Source organism: Pogona vitticeps, chromosome 1 (genome assembly GCF_051106095.1).
Source record: "Pogona vitticeps strain Pit_001003342236 chromosome 1, PviZW2.1, whole genome shotgun sequence".
In the NCBI taxonomy this organism is placed as follows: Eukaryota; Metazoa; Chordata; class Lepidosauria; order Squamata; family Agamidae; genus Pogona; species Pogona vitticeps.
The window spans coordinates 145,828,467-145,847,253 of record NC_135783.1 but is presented as its reverse complement, the minus strand read 5'-3'; the positions used below and the strand labels follow the sequence as shown (position 1 = coordinate 145,847,253).

Here is an 18,787-nt window from a genome sequence, read left to right as displayed (position 1 = left end):
TGTGTGAGAGAAACAGAGAGAAACCATTGGTATGCCATCCCCTCTAAGCCCAAAACCTGAAGTGTTGGCTGAAGAAAATCCTGCATTAACAGACTTGAGGGCAGGGACAGCTGATTTGAATCTAGAAACTCCAGAACGTTCGGGGAAGGAAAAACCGCTGGAAGAGACTGTTTTGGCAGTTGAAAAAGGGGAATAAAGGGGGAGTGGTGGAGTCCGTTTGGACAATTGCTGAGGAGTGCTGGGCAAAGGAAGAGGAGGAGGAGCTGAAAGTGGAAGAACATTGGGTAGGAATAATAAGAGGATCCATGGACAGGAGAATGGATCACTTTTAAGGCACTGAGATAAGTTGCTGAAAGAGAGTGGAGGAATCAGAAGGTGTGGAGACCTCTGTATTGGGGAGAAATGGCAGAGAAGGAAAGAAAGAAGAAAGACCAAAAGTGTTGAGAGGAGAGAGAGAGAAGGAAGGAAGGAGTATTTTGAGAGGGAGGCAAAGGAGAGAACTGAACATGTCGAACTTCCCCGGGGAGCAATCCTGGGAAGAGACCATTCCTCTCAAAGAGCCCCACAGCCCTGGTAAAAAAAAGTTTGGGATCCAGAGATGTGCTGGGTGTATCATCCTTAAACCTGGGCAGCATGGAATTAGTCTCAGCAATTTATGGTGCTGACACATTGCCAGTTGCAAATATAGTTAAGACCCATGAGGGGGATGCTGATGTAAAGACATTACTGTACATTTGCCCCAAGAGACAATATCTTGGTGACAAAAATGGAAATAAAGGCTATACAACCTGTTTTCAGTTCATTTCATAAACCAGTTGATTTCGAACCTGAAGGAATGACTATTGTTTCTGCTGAGAATATGGGGTCTAGGATTGGGAGGGGACTTGCAGGATCCCTTACACTGCAGTGTTTCTGACGTGAACAAAGAAGATGATGCCTGATCTGAAAGGCCATTTGAGTTCTTGCAATGCTTAACGACATTCATCATGCATTTGATGAAGAGCAAGATTAATGAAAAACTTGTTGGCTTTTGGTTATAATAAATGTTAACAACATAGCAGAATCTTGGGTATAGCAGCTGGAAATGTTTAGATAAAAAACCATTTGTATGGAGTAAGATTTGCTGTTCTCCCTTATGTGTGCTTTGTGCCAGCAACTGATGCTAAAATAATCAGTTAGGCCTTGGTTAAAACATGAAATAACTTTTACTACTTATAAACATCTATAAACATATAGTGCTTAGACATTTGGTACGACAGACATATTTTTTCTGGTAAATAACTATTTCATTGTAATACTGTTATATTTGTAATATTTTAACTGGTCCTATTACATATTAGCTAGTTACTGTATATCTTTATTCCTGGCTGAGGTACATATTGACATATTGTCTATGAAACCACCTTTTATCTTGCTATACTATTTTGTTGTTTAGTCGTTAAGTCGTGTCCAACTCTTTGTGACCCCATGGACCAGAGCACACCAGGCCCTCCTGTCTTCCACTGCCTCCCGGAGTTTGGTCAGATTCATGTTGGCAGCTTTGATGACACTGTCCAACCATCTCTGTCGTCCCCTTCTCCTCCTGCCTTCACACTTTCCCAACATCAGGGTCTCTTCTCTTCTCATGAGATGGCCAAAGTACTGGAGCCTCAGCTTCAGGATCTGTCCTTCCAGTCAGCACTCAGGGTTGATGTCCTTCAGAATGGATAGGTTTGATCTCCTTGCAGTCCAGGGGACTCTCAAGAGTCTCCTCCAGCACCACAATTCAAAAGCATCAATTCTTCGGCGGTCAGCCTTCTTTATGGTCCAGCTCTCACTTCCATACATCGCTACTGGAAAAACCCTAGCTTTGACTATGCGGATCTTTGTCGGCAAGGTGATGTCTCTGCTTTTTAAAATTTGCTATACTTACCAGGGAATAAATCCAGTGTAAATAAATGTGGTTTACTTCTAAGCAGATAATCTGAAAATTGCCCACTTGGGCCCCCCGGTGAGGGCATTGTGATGCTCGAGGTGTCTGGAAGCTTAAAGGAAAAACGTTAAGGAAAAATAAAATTGCCCACTTGGTTTAGAAATATCCTGACCTATAAACTGTAAAATCCCTGTCGTGTGCAAACTTTGCTTAAATGTGGCTTTTGAAAATTTTACTCAACTTGTGCTTTGTAAGGGGTGGAAGATTTTCAACAATTTTTACTTTTATTTTAAATAACCTCGATATTGGTCAAAATCCTGTTGCTTTGGGTAGGGAACACCCTAGAGTAGGCCCACTGAATCAATGGGGATATCTGATCCAGCACCCACTTGTTCCTCTTTCTGGCCCCTCTGCGGCGTGGGTGGAAAAAATCCTCCAAAAATCGACAGGTCTTTATTTGAATGGAGGCGTGGCTCCTATAACTGAGATGGGCTAAACCCAAGGGGAGGCGAAGCATGAAGAAGATACTCTCCCCCCCTCCGTGGGCAGTAAAAGAGTTTCGGCTAAGCCAATTGGGGAGGGGGGGAGACCCTCTGCCTGAGACCCTCTTTGCTTGCTCCGCTCGAGAGCTCTGATTAAGGCGGAGGGAGGCGCGGGGGACGGCCGGGGGGGGGGAGAGCGCGCGGGAGAAACGGCTCGCGCGTCCTGCGTCTCCTTGGCAACGGAGGTGGGGGCGGCTCCGAAGGGAGCGAGATCTGCCTTCCGGGTTCGTGCGCGGGAAAGGTGGGGAGGGGGGGTTGAGGTTAACGTCCCCCTCTAGAGAGAGGAAGGGGCGGGCGGGCCAGGGGGCCTTGCATGATTGCTCCCTCCCGAAAAAAAACGTGCCCACGACACAGTATTCACTTGAAGGAAAGGTTGGCGCTTTGCACCTAGATGAAACGTGCATAGGCTTATACTGTCTGAATGCTTTGCACGCTGCCGGCCGCCTTTTGCGGGATAAGGACTCCTGGGGAGCCGCACCTGGACAGGATCCCGTGAGGGAGAAGCAAGGGCCGAGTTTCGTGCAAACACCGCGTCCTCCCGTCAAGAACCTCTTCACCTTTGTTGCAGTGTAATTATGCCAACGGGCATAGGATTTACAGCTGATGCCAGGAATGTAAGTTCAAATAAACTATATTCACATACGCTTTCGGCCCTCCAGGTATTTTTACAACTTAAATAGTTCAGGTTTCATTTCCTCTAAGACCCATCTATTGGTCTTTCTGGTCATCCAAGGTATCTGCAACGCTGTCCTCCAGTGCTATTTTTAGTCATTTTTTTCCAGTCAGACGTCCTTGTTCAGCTCTTACACGTATACACAGTGATCAGGCATACAAGAATGTGGATAATCTTGGTCTCCAGTGACATATCCTTACACTTGATGATCTTTTCTAATTCCTTCCAATTCCGTCATTCCAAATCTCAGCCTTCTTCTGATTTCTTGGCTGTAGTCTCCATTTAGATTGAGCCAGGGTATACAAAATCTTTCACTATTTCAATTTCTTCATTGTCAACATTAAAGTTGTGATGTTCTTTTTGCAGTCATGATTTTTGTCTTCTTCATGTTGAATTGCAGTCCTGCTTTCATCAGAAGTTCTTTCAAGTCACTGCTGCTTTCTGCTGCTAAATTGGTATCATCTGTGTTCATCAATTTTCACTCTTCGTCTGAATCTAGTGTGGCTTTCCATATAATATGTTCCTCATATAGACTGAAAAGATAGATAAAACACACCCTGGCCTGACACCTTTGCCTATAGGAAACTGTTGTTTCTCCATATTCTATCTTAACCGTATACAGTGGTGCCCCGCATAGCGACATTAATCCGTTCCAGGATTAACGTCGCTATACGAAAACATCACTAAACGGAAAGAAAAACCCCATAGGAACGAATTAAACCCTGTTTAATTCGTTCCTATGGGGCAAAAACTCACCGTTCAGCGAGGATCCTCCACAGGGGCGGCCATTTTCCCTGCCTCGGTAAGCGAGGAATCCGTCCAGAAAACAGGGGGCACCATTTTGGAACCGCCGATCAGCTGGCATTCCCCCCCCCAGGAAAAGGAGGAAGAGGAGGAGGTGAAGCGGGAGATGGGGAGTCAGGCACCCGGCCCTTTCCCTTCCCCTGCCGCCGCCCTGGGAGGAACAAGCCGGCCGGGTGCCGTCTTGAAGAAGAGGCGGAGGAGGTGAAGGGGGAGGCGGAGCCAGGCGCCCGGCCGCACCGGGGCTCTTTCTCTTCTCTCTTCCCCCTGCACGGCCCGGGAGGAGCGAGCCAGCCAAAGTGCCGCTCGCCGCCGGCCTTCGGATGAGCGGCCGCCCCCGCCTCCTCGGAGGAAGAGGGCTCCCCCGCGGTCTTTCTCAAGCGCCCACCTGCATTTTCCCCCAGCTGACCGGCGGGAGCTTGAGAAGGACCGTGGGGGAGCCCTCCCCGGCAGTCCTTCCGATGCCCCCGCCGGTCAGCTGGGGGAATATGGGGCCTATGGAGAAAAATTGGAAAGCGATTTTTCCCCATAGGCAACATCGCAATGCGATCGCTTTTGCGATCGCAAAATCCGCATCGGTATGCGGATTTGTCGTTAAACGGGGCACCCGTTAAGCGAGGCACCACTGTAGCTTCTTGTCCACAATGCAGTTTGTTTGTTTATTTATTTATTTATTGTCATTGTAAGTATATACACAGTACTGTATACCCATACAATGAAATTCACAGACATCCAGAGACCAGACACATGCACACACATAAAATTCCCCAAACACTCCCCACCCACTTAAAAAAAATCCCCCAACACTCCCCACCCACTAAAAGTCCCCCACTAAAAATACAAACATCTACACCGCAGGCCAAGTAACACAGTTATACATCAAGAAACTCAAATGCTGAGGCACACCCATTTTTTCAGGACAGTTTAAAGTTTCTCATGATCCACACAGTCAAATGTTATAATTTATAAAGCATAGATTGATCTTCTGAAATTTTGGGGTGTGCTCAAGTAGCCAGCAGATATTTGCAATGTGACCTCAAGTACCTCTTCCTTTTTGGAGTCCAGCTGAGCATCAGGAATTTCTCTTTTCACATAAGCAGAGCATCACTTTGCTTGCATGAGAAAGTAAAGCAATGCTTCTATAGTTACTATACTCCTTAGTACCTTCTTTGTTAGGACTGGAATATATATTGAGCATTTCCAGTATGTAGGCCATTGTGTTGTTTTAAATATTTGTTGCCATATTTTGGTTAGGATTTTCATAGATTTAGTTTCTGTGACCTGAAATAATTGTATCAATATTCCATCTACTCCTAGTGATCTATTTCTTCCCAGTGCTTTTAGAACAGCTTTCACTTCGTATTCTAGCATTGCAGGTTCTTCATCAGAGGACAGCTTTTCAAAGGAATCTATCATCTATTTATCTCTTGTGTATAGGTTTTCAGTATACTGTTCTCACCTTTTATTTATTTCTTGTTAGGTTGTATGCTTTTCTGTTGAATATCAGTACAGTGGTGTCTTGATTTACAATCGTCCCTACTTACGACTATTTCAAGTTACAACCAGCTGCGGCTGCAAAATTTTGCTTCGACTTGCGGCTGGAGCTTCCACTTACAAACAGAAAAAGGCAGGGGAAAGGGATGGGAAATTCAAATGTACTAACTGTTGGTGGTAAAGAGGCTGCTTCTTTGTAGCTCTTTCGCCCCAATGGTTAGGGAAAGGGATGCAGCAGTGAGGGGAGGAGGTGGCGGGGGCGTCCCTTGGTGCGCCTTGCCGCCCTCCGCGGGGCCGATGCCGCCACTGCCGCTGGGTCCCTGAGCAGCAGGTGACTTGCCTGCCGGGGGTGCCTGACGCCGCCTCCCGCTCCGGCACCAGGTCCAGTGGCTGCTCGCTGCTCCAGCAGTGTCAGGCCTTGGCGCTCCTCGCCTCTCCTTGGCACGAGAGCGGAGGGGGCCCCAATCCTGGCTCCCAGAGGTGCCACCGAAGGAAGCCTGCTAAGGTAAGATGCTGCTTTTTGCTTTTTAAAAACTGTTTTGGGTGGTTTTTTTTCCAGGTCTTGGGCTTGGGGGGCTTATGTTTCTATGCTGCTTTTTTTTTTTTTTTTTGCAACTCCAGTGCATTCCTATATGGTTTGCAGCTTTATTTTTATTTTATTTTTGGGGTGTTTTTTTGCTGGAACAGATTAAATGCATTCCCATGCATTCCTATGGGAATACATGCTTTGATTTACGACCACTTCAATTTACGTTCATCTTCTGGAATGGATTATGGTCATAAATCGAAGCACCACTGTATTCCTAGTGTAGGATTAAATTTCTCTTTGATTTCTCGGATCTTCTGGAAGAGATCTCTTGTTTTTTCTCTTGTTTTTTCTTTTTTTGCACTGTCCCTTATAATACTATTCTACATCTCTATATGATTGTGAAGGAGCTGAAGGCAGTGTGCCGTCCTCTGGTGGGAAAGAAGACGTAGAGGAAGGAGGATGTGTGGAAGGGGTGTTAATAGAGTTAGATCAAACGGAGATACTGACTGAAAGAGCTGCGGAGGTGTGTCTTGTAGAAGAAGGAGGGGAGGAGTTAGATTTAATTATATGGGAGGAGATAAAAGAGGAAAAAAGCGCGTGCGATTTTAGAACCTGGACAGATCTAAACCCGGACAGACCTAGGCACCGAGGGGTGCAAACGGAACCCATTCTCGGAATAAGCCAAGGGACTGATGTAACCCCGGGATTCCCCAACTTGATTACAGGAGGTGGACTGCTCCCAGACCCAGTAGCCACAGGGGCCAAGGGCAGAGGCATTGAACCTCTCGAATGGAAGGTATCGGTTTTCCCCCTGAATTACCCTGGTGGGGGGCGGCGGGTAATTCGTCCTGGCCCGGAGTTCCAGAAGAAGCCTTTGGAGGGCGATTGGGCCCGCCACCCGTGCTGCGGCACGGTGTGCGCAGTGAGGAGCGCGCCCATAAGGCAGATGACGGACCGAGAGAAGTTTGGGCCGGCTCCCTATTAGGGGATCCTGATGTTCCACTTAGTGTTCGCCCTAAGAAATATAATCTGTTGCCGGATCACCTGTTGCAAGATCCTTTTGATTCACGCGAGTTGCGAACTGTTTGTAATAAAAATATTGTTAATGAAAATCCCGAGGAGCCTCCTCGTCTTTTTCCCGCCTTCACCACTAGCGCCCCCCCCGCCGGAGAAGGACTTTCTTACACTGGCGCCCAACGTGGGGCGGGGGCCGCGCAGAAGGCGGGAAATGAGGAATGGCTGAATCTACGCGAGTCTATGGACCGGCAAGCAAGGTTGATAGAGAATTTAGTGGAGCAGCAAACGTTGATGGCTAGACAAATAAGGAGGCAAGGGTCAGAGGAGGAGAAAATGGAGAGACCGGCCGCGGCAGTGAGAGGGGGTTTGATAGCAGGACCAGCCCCCATCCGTATGCAAAAGATGACGAATTCTGACGACCCAGAGGCGTATTTGCATACCTTTGAAAGGGTGGCTGTAGCAGCAGGATGGCCGAAAGAACAATGGACACTTATTCTGATCCCATGCCTCACTGGGTTATTACAAGAAGTAGTGGACACTTTGAGTGCCCAGGAAGCTGCGCAATATGAAACAGTAAAAAAAGCAATATTGTGTACTTTGAACCTGACAGAAGAGACTTATCGTAAAAGGTTGAGGGAACTCAAATGGAAGCCGGGCTCCCACCCGCGCACCGTAGCCCAACGAATGAGGGCGAATGCACTAAGGTGGCTGAAACCCAGTGGAGAAGACAGTGAGCGAATAGTAGATCTGGTCGTCCTAGAACAGCTGGTTCAAACACTAGGAACCGGCGCGAAAAACTGGCTCCAACGCAACAACCCTAAGACATTGGAGAAAGCGATTTCCTTATTGGAGGATTACTGCTTGACAGACGAGGCGGCAAAGGAAGGAAACACCCAGTGGGCGGAGAAAGCTAAACCACGCGGCGGAGAGGCTTCGCTTTCGGTTCCAAACTTTATTGCGCGGTCGGCTGCAGAGCAGAGTGGAACGCAGAAATCCAGGGGAAAAATGTTCGAGCCGTTTGGACCTAAATCAGTGCGCCCGGTAACAGTAGACCAACGGATCTATGCTCCCGGGACGGGATGGAGAGAGGGCAAGGATGGGCGCCCTATTTACACTCCGGGAGCTGGGGTACGCGAGAGCAAAGAAGGACGCCCCATCTGTTTCGCCTGTGGGGTTCCTGGCCACGTAAAAAAAAATTGTCCGGGGGCTGATTGTTCATGGGTGGGGCTACTGGACAGACCCCCTCCCCCTAAAACGGAATCCTCAGAAAGGTGGGAGGTGGAAGCGTGGGTAAATGGGGAGCGGAAAAGAGCCTTAATAGACACGGGATGTGCTAAAACGCTGGTACGGGACTTACCCGGAGAGAAAAAACAGGAAGGATTGACTGTTCGCTGCATCCATGGGGATGTGAAGAAATATCTGACTTTATGGGCCACGGTGAAAGTAGGAAAGGACGAAAGGAGGATGAATATTGGAGTGGTACCTGGGTTATCAAGGGAAATGCTATTGGGGAGAGATTGGGTTGGGTCCAGAGATGTGGGGAAGATCAAAGAGGGCTTGCAAGGCGAACTTGAAAAGGCTGAAGATCAATCCGATTTTTTGCAGCGTACGTCGCGGGAACAAATGAGGCTGATGCAGCAGGATGACGCATCGCTTCGGGAGCCGTTGCTGGCAGCGCAACCGGTGGGAACCACGTTAAAGGGTCAAACGGGATGGGAGTTGGACAGGGGTCTGTTGTATTGGGTAGAGAAAGAGGGAGAAAAGAGGCTGGTGGTACCCCTGAAATGGCGCAGAAAAGTATTGGAGTTAGCCCATGACATACCCTTGGCTGGGCACTTGGCAGAGGAGAAAATGGGGGCGCGAATAAAACAAAGGTTTTGGTGGCCAGAGATAGATAAAGAGGTCAGGGAGTATTGTGCCACCTGTCCCCAATGTCAAAAGACACAAAAACGGCCCTCTAAGGGTGCAGAATTGATACCGATGCCCCTTATGGATCAACCTTTTCAACGGATTGGCCTTGATATAGTAGGGCCGCTGGTAAAGTCAGCTGGGGGACATACCCACATATTAGTCCTGGTAGATTATGCGACCCGGTACCCAGAGGCTATACTTCTGAGGTCCACAACAGCCAAGGTAATTGCACGAGAACTGATGCTGATTTTTTCACGGCTCGGTTTTCCTAAAGAAGTCATAACTGATCAAGGAACCAATTTTATGAGCAACACGTTAAGAGAGATGTGGCGCCTCCTAGAGGTCAAACCAATCCATACCGCCGTCTATCACCCGCAAACCAATGGCTTAGTGGAGCGTTTTAATAAAACACTCAAGGGTATGTTGAGAAAGTTGGTTATGGAAAAACCTAAGAGGTGGCATGTGTTAATAGCACCACTTATGTTTGCCATTAGGGAGGTGCCACAAGCGTCTATGGGTTTCTCTCCTTTCGAGTTAATGTATGGTTGGAATCCTCGGGGCATTCTGGATTTGGTGAAAGACAAATGGGAAGAGGGGGAGGATGATGCCCATATTACAGTGCAACATGTGATGGAGATGAGAGATCATTTGAAAACTGTCTTGGGCATTGCAAAGGAGCATTTGAGAACTGCCCAAGAAGGGCAGAAAAGGAGATATGACCAGAAAGTGAAAGTGAGAGAATTTCAACCAGGCCAAAAGGTCTTGCTCCTAATGCATGCTGAACAAGCTAAGCTGTTTGCTACGTGGCAAGGCCCTTATGAGGTAGTAAGGAAAGTGGGCCCTGTAGATTATGAAATATATATGCCAGACAAGACAAAGAAGAATGGGATCTTCCATGTTAACTTATTGAAAGAGTGGAAAGAAAGAGAGGCCCTTTGGGGAGAAGTAGGAGAGGAATTTGGACCGGAGGCCCGCATGTGCCTAAATAAGGATTTGCGCTTGGAGGTGGATGAAATGTTAGAGGAGTATCAACAACAAGATTTGAGAAACTTGGAAAAGGAGTTTGAAGGGGTATTCTCAGGCATACCAGGCGAGACCAATTTAATTCAACATGAGATACATACGCCCCTGGGAATGGTGGCCAGAATGGGAGACCGCACCTGGCCATATCATCTTAGGGACACCATCAACGCAGAGGTAGAGGAGATGGAGAGACTAGGTGTAATAGAGCCCTCCCGTAGCCCGTGGCGGAGCTACCCTGTCTTAGTGCCCAAGCCAGATGGGCAGGTAAGAGTGTGCATCGATTTTAGACGGCTTAACGAGATGTCTAAATTCGACGCTTATCCGATGCCCAGGGTGGATGATCTATTGGAAAGGCTGGGAGGGTCCGTCTACCTGACCTCACTGGACCTCACTAAAGGTTACTGGCAAATTCCGTTACGTGAAGAAGACAGGGAGAAAACTGCATTTGTCACCCCAAAGGGGCTGTTCCATTTCAAAAAGATGCCCTTCGGGTTACATGGAGCAGCCGCCACCTTTCAGAGACTAATGGATCAGATATTAGAACCGGTGAAAGATTTCTCGGGAGCGTATATCGACGATATATTGATATACAGTAAAACTTGGGAGGAACATATGAATCACCTTAGAAAGGTGTTAGGAGAGATAGGGAAGGCGGGGTTGAAGATCAATCCCTCCAAATGCAAAGTAGCTAGGAAAGGAGTTAAATTTCTAGGGTTCCGCATAGAAGGAGGGAAGATTCAACCAGTCTCGGATAAGGTAGACAAGGTGGTGTCTTGGACTGTCCCGCGTGATAAAAAGGAGGTACAACAATTTCTAGGGCTAGCAGGGTATTATAGACAGTTTGTGCCTCATTTTGCAGAAGTAGCATCACCACTCACTGATCTAACGCGAAAAAGGAAAAAGGGGCATCTAGAATGGGGCCCGTTGGAACAGAGAGTGTTCGAAGAGTTAAAGGGGGTGTTGTCCTCCTTACCGAGTCGCTTTGCCCCTGATTTTTCTATTCCATTCATTTTACAGACAGATGCGTCAGACAGAGGTTTAGGGGCGGTCTTGTCCCAAAAGAAGGGAGAGATAGAATACCCTATAATGTATTTAAGTAAGAAATTGAGCGATCGGGAAAGGAAATATGCCACCATCGAAAAGGAGGCTTTGGCGGTTAAGTGGGCCATACATGCCTTACGGTATTATCTATTGGGAGCCCCCTTTCTTCTAGTAACGGATCATGCTCCCTTACAGTGGCTCAACCGCATGAAAGATACTAATCCAAGGCTCACTAGGTGGTATCTAAGCTTACAACCTTATTCTTTCCAGGTGCAATACAAGAAGGGTGCGGCCCATTCTAACGCGGACTATTTCTCTCGACAGGACAGTGGGGAACCTGATGCGGAGAAGGGGACGGCCCACTCGGAAGGGGGGGCGTGTGAAGGAGCTGAAGGCAGTGTGCCGTCCTCTGGTGGGAAAGAAGACGTAGAGGAAGGAGGATGTGTGGAAGGGTTGTTAATAGAGTTAGATCAAACGGAGATACTGACTGAAAGAGCTGCGGAGGTGTGTCTTGTAGAAGAAGGAGGGGAGGAGTTAGATTTAATTATATGGGAGGAGATAAAAGAGGAAAAAAGCGCGCGCGATTTTAGAACCTGGACAGATCTAAACCCGGACAGACCTAGGCACCGAGGGGTGCAAACGGAACCCATTCTCGGAATAAGCCAAGGGACTGATGTAACCCCGGGATTCCCCAACTTGATTACAGGAGGTGGACTGCTCCCAGACCCAGTAGCCACAGGGGCCAAGGGCAGAGGCATTGAACCTCTCGAATGGAAGGTATCGGTTTTCCCCCTGAATTACCCTGGTGGGGGGCGGCGGGTAATTCGTCCTGGCCCGGAGTTCCAGAAGAAGCCTTTGGAGGGCGATTGGGCCCGCCACCCGTGCTGCGGCACGGTGTGCGCAGTGAGGAGCGCGCCCATAAGGCAGATGACGGACCGAGAGAAGTTTGGGCCGGCTCCCTATTAGGGGATCCTGATGTTCCACTTAGTGTTCGCCCTAAGAAATATAATCTGTTGCCGGATCACCTGTTGCAAGATCCTTTTGATTCACGCGAGTTGCGAACTGTTTGTAATAAAAATATTGTTAATGAAAATCCCGAGGAGCCTCCTCGTCTTTTTCCCGCCTTCACCACTAGCGCCCCCCCCGCCGGAGAAGGACTTTCTTACAATGATATAACTGAAAACCTACATTCAGGATTTTCAGCTTACTTGTGTCACCTTTTACTTTTGCTTCTCACCTGTCCCTAATAAGTGTTTTTTTTCTGTCATTCATCTATATATTTTTCTTTTTTACTTACAGGTATTGTCTTTTCGGATTCTTTCTAATTATATATCTAGTTTCAATCCACGGTTCTTCTAGTTCATGGTCAGTTGAGTTTAGTAATGCAAATCTATTTGTTATGTGGACTTTAGTAGGATTCTTTTAGTATTCTTCTTCAGCTTTTCTCTAATATTAAATATTGAGAGTTCATGATTGATAGCACAGTCTGCTACCGGTCTTGTTTAGGCAGAGAGAATACAGTTCTTCTTTGTGGTCTCTGTGAATGCACACTAATGGGTTTAATCTGCACTTGCGCAGAGGTCTCTGGAATTTTCTAAAGCTTCTATGCTATGTTTGTGAAGGACTGCTCCCCTTAGCCCATGAGGTCCACCCACCCGCTCATTTACCTCTGTTCCTTTTTGCCGCCACCACATGAGGTCTCTCTCTATTGAGCTGCTGTGTTCTTCTATTTTTTCTAAAAGGAATATTAGGACCGATTTTCAATCTTCACAACGACGATTAGCATTAGATAAGTAAATATTTGGACTCCATTCCCCCCCTTTTCCCCCTTCCCGCCTTCAAAAGTGCAGTTCATGCACAAATACAATTCCCCTTTCTGATGGCCATAATATCTGCCTCTTCTGCTTAGGAGAAGCCCATCAAACTGCATCTTGTCAGTTTTGTAAAAAATTTTACAAGGCAAGCTTTGCAACTGAGGCAAACTTTCCATATCAACTCCTGTATCATAAGGGCCACCTTTTGTACAGACTGTATATCTCAGCTTCTGTGTTATAAGGGCCACCATTTGGACAGATTCCGCATGTCAGCGGCTGCATCATAAGGGCCATCTTTGGGCCAGACTGCCCATATCAACTGCTGCATTATAAGGGCCACCTTTTGCACAGACTGTCCATAACAACTCCTGCATCATAACGGCCACCTTTAAGAAAGACTGCCCATATCAGCTCCTGCATCAGAAGAGCCACCTGTAGGACAGACCGCCCCTGTCATCCCCTGCATCATAAGGGCCACCTTTTGCACAGACTGTCCATATTAACTCCTGCATCATAAGGGCCACATTTAGGACAGGCTGCCCATGTCATCCCCTGCATCATAAAGGCCACCTTTTGAACAGGCTGCCCATGTCATCCCCTGCATCATAAGGGTGACATTTAAGACAGGCTGCCCATTGCATCCTCTGCATCATAAAGGCCACCTTTAGGACAGGCTGCCCATGCCTGCTCCTGCATCGTAAGGACCACCTTTAGGACGGACTGCCTATGTCAGCTCCTGCATCATAAGGGCCATCTTTTGCACAGACTATCCATATCAACGTCTTTGTATTAAGGGCCACCTTTAGGACAGACTGTCCATGTCAGCTCCTGCATCATAAGGGCCACCTTTAGGACAGACTGTCCATGTCAGCTCCTGCATCATAAGGGCCACCTTTAGGACAGACTGTCCATGTCAGCTCCTGCATCATAAGGGCCACCTTTAGGACAGACTGTCCATGTCAGCTCCTGCATCATAAGGGCCACCTTTAGGACAGACTGTCCATGTCAGCTCCTGCATCATAAGGGCCACCTTTAGGACAGACTGTCCATGTCAGCTCCTGCATCATAAGGGCCACCTTTAGGACAGACTGTCCATGTCAGCTCCTGCATCATAAGGGCCACCTTTAGGACAGACTGTCCATGTCAGCTCCTGCATCATAAGGGCCACCTTTAGGACAGACTGTCCATGTCAGCTCCTGCATCATAAGGGCCACCTTTAGGACAGACTGTCCATGTCAGCTCCTGCATCATAAGGGCCACCTTTAGGACAGACTGTCCATGTCAGCTCCTGCATCATAAGGGCCACCTTTAGGACAGACTGTCCATGTCAGCTCCTGCATCATAAGGGCCACCTTTAGGACAGACTGTCCATGTCAGCTCCTGCATCATAAGGGCCACCTTTAGGACAGACTGTCCATGTCAGCTCCTGCATCATAAGGGCCACCTTTAGGACAGACTGTCTATGTCAGCTCCTACAACATAAGGGCCACCTTTTGGACAGGCTGCCCATGTCATCCCCTGCATCATAAGGGCCACCTTTTGGACAGACTGTATATGTCAGCTTCTGCATCATAAGGGTCACTTTTAGCACAGGCTGCCCATGTAATCCCCTGCTTCATACGGGCCACCTTTAGGACAGGCTCTCCATGTCACCTCCTGCATCATAAGGGCCACATTTAGGACAGGCTGCCCATGTCATCACCTGCATCATAAGGGCCACCTTTAGGACAGACTGTCTATGTCAGCTCCTGCATCATAAGGGCCCCCTTTTGGACAGACTGTCCATGTCAGCTCCTGCATCATAAGGGCCACATTTAGGACAGGCTGTCCATGTCATCCCCTGCATCATAAGGGCCCCCTTTTGGACAGACTGTCCATGTCAGCTACTGCATCATAAGGGCCACATTTAGGACAGGCTGCCCATTGCATCCCCTGCATCATAAGGGCCACCTTTAGGACAGACTGTCCATGTCAGCTCTTGTATCATAAGGGCCACCTTTTGGACAGACTGTCCATGTCAGCTCCTACGTCATAAGGGCCACATTTAGGACGGACTTTCCATATCAACTCCTGTATCATAAGGGCCACCTTTTGGACAGACTGTATATGTCAGCTCCTGCATCATAAGGGCCACATTTAGGACAGGTTGCCTATTGCATCCCCTGCATAAGATGGCCCTTACGATGCAGGGGATGACATGGGCAGCCTGTCCTAAAGGTGGCCCTTATGATGCAGGAGCTGACATGGACTGTCTGTCCTAAAGGTGGCCCTTATGATGCAGGGGATGACATGGGCAGCCTTTCGTAAATGTGGCCCTTATGATGCAGGAGTTGTTATGGACAGTATGTGCAAAAGGTGCCCCTTATGATAGAGGAGCTGAAATGGGCAATCTGTGCAAAAGGTGGCCCTTATGATGTCCATGTCAGCTCCTGCATCGTAACGGCCACCTTTTGGACAGACTGTCCATGTCAGCTCCTGCATCATAATGACCACCCTTTGGACAGACTGCCCATGTCGGCTCCTTCATCATAAGGGCCACCTTTAGGAGAGACTGTCTGTATCAATTTCTGTATCATAAGGACCACCTTTTACACAGACTGTCTATATCAACTCCGGTATCATAAGTGCTACCTTTTGGATAGATTTCCCCATGTCGGCTTCTGCATCGTAAGGGCCACCTTTAAGACAGACTGCCTGTGTCAGCTCCTGCATCATAAGGGCCACCTTTTGGACAGACTGTCCATGTCAGCTCCTGCAATATAAGGGCCACATTTAGGACAGGCTGTCCATGTCATCCCCTGCGTCATAAGGGCCACCTTTTGGACAGACTGTCCATGTCAGCTCCTGCATCATAAGGGCCACATTTATGACAGGCTGCCCATTGCATCCCCTGCATCATAAGGGCCACCTTTAGGACAGACTGTCCATGTCAGCTCTTGTATCATAAGGGCCACATTTAGGACAGGCTGCCCATGTCATCCCCTGCACCATAAGGGCCACCTTTAGGACAGACTGTATATGTCAGCTCCTGCATCATAAGGGCCACCTTTAGGACAGACTGTCCATGTCAGCTCCTGCATCATAAGGGCCACCTTTAGGACAGACTGTCCATGTCAGCTCCTGCATCATAAGGGCCACCTTTAGGACAGACTGTCCATGTCAGCTCCTGCATCATAAGGGCCACCTTTAGGACAGACTGTCCATGTCAGCTCCTGCATCATAAGGGCCACCTTTAGGATAGACTGTCCATGTCAGCTCCTGCATCATAAGGGCCACATTTAGGACAGGCTGTCCATGTCATCCCCTGCATCATAAGGGCCACCTTTTGGACAGACTGTCCATGTCAGCTCCTGCATCATAAGGGCCACATTTAGGACAGGCTGCCCATGTCATCCCCTGCATCATAAGGGCCACCTTTTGGACAGACTGTCCATGTCAGCTCTTGTATCATAAGGGCCACCTTTAGGACAGACTGTCCATGTCAGCTCCTGCATCATAAGGGCCCCCTTTTGGACAGACTGTCCATGTCAGCTCCTGCATCATAAGGGCCACATTTAGGACAGGCTGCCCATGTCAGCTCCTGCATCATAAGGGCCACCTTTTGGACAGACTGTCCATGTCAGCTCCTGCATCATAAGGGCCACATTTAGGACAGGCTGTCCATGTCATCCCCTGCATCATAAGGGCCACCTTTTGGACAGACTGTCCATGTCAGCTCCTGCATCATAAGGGCCACATTTAGGACAGGCTGCCCATTGCATCCCCTGCATCATAAGGGCCACCTTTTGGACAGACTGTCCATGTCAGCTCTTGTATCATAAGGGCCACCTTTAGGACAGACTGTCCATGTCAGCTCCTGCATCATAAGGGCCCCCTTTTGGACAGACTGTCCATGTCAGCTCCTGCATCATAAGGGCCACATTTAGGACAGGCTGCCCATGTCATCACCTGCATCATAAGGGCCACCTTTAGGACAGACTGTCCATGTCAGCTCTTGTATCATAAGGGCCACCGTTTGGACAGACTGTCCATGTCAGCTCCTACATCATGAGGGCCACATTTAGGACGGACTTTCCATATCAACTCCTGCATCATAAGGGCCACCTTTTGCACAGACTGTCCATATTAACTCCTGCATCATAAAGGCCACCTTTAGGACAGGCTGCCCATGTCTTCCCCTGCATCATAAGGGCGATATTTAAGACAGGCTGCCCATTGCATCCTCTGCATCATAAAGGCCACCTTTAGGACAGGCTGCCCATGCCTGCTCCTGCATCGTAAGGACCACCTTTAGGACGGACTGCCTATGTCAGCTCCTGCATCATAAGGGCCATCTTTTGCACAGACTATCCATATCAACGTCTTTGTATTAAGGGCCACCTTTAGGACAGACTGTCCATGTCAGCTCCTGCATCATAAGGGCCACCTTTAGGACAGACTGTCCATGTCAGCTCCTGCATCATAAGGGCCACCTTTAGGACAGACTGTCCATGTCAGCTCCTGCATCATAAGGGCCACCTTTAGGACAGACTGTCCATGTCAGCTCCTGCATCATAAGGGCCACCTTTAGGACAGACTGTCCATGTCAGCTCCTGCATCATAAGGGCCACCTTTAGGACAGACTGTCCATGTCAGCTCCTGCATCATAAGGGCCACCTTTAGGACAGACTGTCTATGTCAGCTCCTACAACATAAGGGCCACCTTTTGGACAGGCTGCCCATGTCATCCCCTGCATCATAAGGGCCACCTTTTGGACAGACTGTATATGTCAGCTTCTGCATCATAAGGGTCACCTTTAGCACAGGCTGCCCATGTAATCCCCTGCATCATACGGGCCACCTTTAGGACAGGCTTTCCATGTCACCTCCTGCATCATAAGGACCACATTTAGGACAGGCTGCCCATGTCATCACCTGCATCATAAGGGCCACCTTTAGGACAGACTGTCTATGTCAGCTCCTGCATCATAAGGGCCACCTTTTGGACAGACTGTCCATGTCAGCTCCTGCATCATAAGGGCCACATTTAGGACAGGCTGTCCATGTCATCCCCTGCATCATAAGGGCCACATTTAGGACAGGCTGTCCATGTCATCCCCTGCATCATAAGGGCCACATTTAGGACAGGCTGCCCATTGCATCCCCTGCATCATAAGGGCCACCTTTAGGACAGACTGTCCATGTCAGCTCTTGTATCATAAGGGCCACCTTTTGGACAGACTGTCCATGTCAGCTCCTACGTCATGAGGGCCACATTTAGGACGGACTTTCCATATCAACTCCTGTATCATAAGGGCCACCTTTGGACAGACTGTATATGTCAGCTCCTGCATCATAAGGGCCACATTTAGGACAGGTTGCCTATTGCATCCCCTGCATAAGATGGCCCTTACGATGCAGGGGATGACATGGGCAGCCTGTCCTAAAGGTGGCCCTTATGATGCAGGAGCTGACATGGACTGTCTGTCCTAAAGGTGGCCCTTATGATGCAGGGGATGACATGGGCAGCCTTTCCTAAATGTGGCCCTTATGATGCAGGAGTTGTTATGGACAGTATGTGCAAAAGGTGCCCCTTATGATAGAGGAGCTGAAATGGGCAATCTGTGCAAAAGGTGGCCCTTATGATGTCCATGTCAGCTCCTGCATCATAACGGCCACCTTTTGGACAGACTGTCCATGTCAGCTCCTGCATCATAATGACCACCCTTTGGACAGACTGCCCATGTCGGCTCCTTCATCATAAGGGCCACCTTTAGGAGAGACTGTCTGTATCAATTTTTGTATCATAAGGACCACCTTTTACACAGACTCTCTATATCAACTCCTGTATCATAAGTGCTACCTTTTCAATAGATTTCCCCATGTCGGCTTCTGCATCGTAAGGGCCACCTTTAAGACAGACTGCCAAAGTCAGCTCCTGCATCTTAAGGACAGACTGTCCATATCACCTCCTGCATCATAAGGGCCACATTTTGCACAGACTGCCCATGTCAGCTCCTGTATCATAAGGGGCATTTTTGCACAGACTGT

At 48.5% G+C, this 18,787-nt stretch overlaps 1 protein-coding gene across 6 annotated transcripts in view; it reads left to right on the top strand.

Moving 5' to 3' along the window:
- The first annotated feature begins 2,931 nt into the window (after nt 1-2,931).
- NEK5 (NIMA related kinase 5) overlaps nt 2,932-18,787 on the top strand; it is a 44,842-nt gene continuing 28,986 nt past the window's right edge. For 5 of the 6 annotated variants that reach the window (XM_073002371.2, XM_078381274.1, XM_073002365.2 and 2 more), the window contains exon 1: nt 2,932-3,068. The gene's annotated coding sequence lies outside the window, so the exon portion shown is untranslated. Of the gene's footprint in view, nt 3,069-12,242; nt 12,309-18,787 lie in introns of all 6 variants that reach the window. The other variant, XM_078380544.1, reaches the window with a different exon arrangement.